General features: G+C 55.0%; 1 non-coding gene across 1 annotated transcript; it reads right to left on the bottom strand.

Moving 5' to 3' along the window:
* Positions 1 to 287: 287 nt before the first annotated feature.
* Positions 288 to 393, bottom strand: LOC117130230. Its single transcript, XR_004453673.1, has one exon. It is a non-coding gene; the product is annotated as a small nucleolar RNA R71 (small nucleolar RNA).
* Between the last annotated feature and the right edge of the window lie 1,738 nt (positions 394 to 2,131).

The following is a 2,131-nucleotide window of genomic DNA, read 5'->3' as shown; positions in this document are numbered from 1 at the left end:
ACCCCCTTTTTATTGATTCTTATTCTCTTCTCTCGTGTCGCAGATACCCAACTCTGGGTTACCGCACGAGCATCCTATGGACCATCTAGAACGGTTCGAGGATTTAATCGCTGCTATTCGGATGGAAGGAGTCCCCAAAGATTACCTGCTGTGCAAGCTCTTCAGATACACGCTGAATGGAGAAGCGATGCACTGGCTTAGGCAGCTACCCACAGGATCCTTAACATCCTGGGCCGACATCAAGAATGCTTTCTTACGAAACTTCTTCGATTAGGCGCGCACTGAAGAAATTCGAAACAAAATTTCCACATTCTCGCAGGAGGTGGGAGAGTCCTTCAAAGATGCGTGGATTAGATTTAGGTTCTTCCAGTGAGACTGTCCACACCACGGATTTAACGAAGTGCAGCTGCTAACACCACGAGGGCCAAAATCACCCGAACAGTCCACGGGAAGGGCCAGCATGCTGAGTCCAAGGACCAGCGTGCTGAGTCCAAGGACCAGCGTGTGTGAGTCCAAGGACCAGCGTGCTGAGTCCAAGGACCAGCGTGCTGATATGTGTACTGATGGACAGCCACGGACGTCCTGCGTGTGCACACGGACACACACGGACAGCCACAGACGTCCTGTGTGTTCTGGCGGACACCCACGGACGTCTTGTGTGTACTGAACAGACAGCCCACGTGGGCTAAAATAACCCGAACAGTCCATGGGAAGGCCAGCACGCTGAGTCCAAGGACCAACATGCTGATATGTGTACTGATGGACAGCCACAGACGTCCTGTGTGTGCTGACGGACACACACACGGACACACAGGGACATCCACGTACGTCTTGTGTGTGCTGGCGGACACCCACGGACGCCCTGTGTGTACTGAACAGACAGCCCATGTCGGCCAAAATCACCAGAACAGTCCACGGGAAGGGTCAGCGTGCTGAGAACAAGGACAACCGTGCTGATATGTCTACTGATGGACAGCCATGGACGTCCTGTGTGTGCTGACGGACACACACGGACACACACAGACAGCCATGGACGTCATGTGTGTGCTGACAGACACCCACGGACGTCCAGTGTGTACTGAACAGACAGTCCACGTGGGCCAAATCACCCGAACAGTACACGGGAAGGGCCAGCGTGCTGAGTCCAAGGACCAGCGTGCTGATATGTGTACTGATGGACAGCCACAGACGACCTGTGTATGCTGACGGACACACACGGACACACAAAGACACACACGGACAGCCACATACGTCCTGTGTGTGCTGACGGACAGCCACGGACATCCTGTGTGTGCTGGCGGACACCAACGGACGTCATGTGTGTACTGAACAGACAGCCCACGTGGGCCAAAATCACCCAAACAGTCCACGGGAAGGGCCAGCATGCTGAGTCAAAGGACCGGCGTGCTGATATGTGTTCTGATGGACAGCCACGGACGTCCTGTGTGTGCTGACAGACACACACGGACACACACGGGACAGCCACCGACGTCTGGGGTGTCCGCCGTCCTGTGTTGCTGGCGGACACCCAAGGACGTCCTGTGTGTACTGAACAGACAGACCACATGGGCCAAAATCACCCGAACATTCCACGGGAATTGCTAGCGTGCTGAGTCCAAGGACCAGCGTGCTGAGATGTGTAATGATGGACAGCCACAGACGTTCTATGTGTGCTGACGGACAGCCACAGACGTCCTGTGTGTGCTGATGGACACACACGGACATCCTGTGTGTGCTGACAAATACACCCGGACATCCTGTGTGTACTGAACAGACAGCCCACGTGGGCCAAAATCACTCAAACAGTCCACGGGAAGGGCCAGCGTGCTGAGTCCAAGGACCAGCGTGCTGATATGTGTACTGATGGACAGCCACGGACGTCATGTGTGTGCTGACGGACACACACGGACACACACGGACAGCCACGGACATCTGTGTGTCTGGCTGGAGACACCCACAGACGTCCTGTTTTTACTGAACTGATAGCCCCATGTGGGCCAAAATTACCCGAACAGTCCACGGGAAGGGCCAGCATGTCGAATCCAAGGACCAACGTGCTGATATGTGTAGTGATGGACAGCCACGGACGTCCTGTGTGTGCTGACAGACACAAACACAAACACGGACACAC

Source organism: Brassica rapa, unplaced genomic scaffold (assembly GCF_000309985.2).
Source record: "Brassica rapa cultivar Chiifu-401-42 unplaced genomic scaffold, CAAS_Brap_v3.01 Scaffold0372, whole genome shotgun sequence".
NCBI lineage: Eukaryota > Viridiplantae > Streptophyta > Magnoliopsida > Brassicales > Brassicaceae > Brassica > Brassica rapa.
This window is presented reverse-complemented; position numbering and strand designations above follow the sequence as displayed.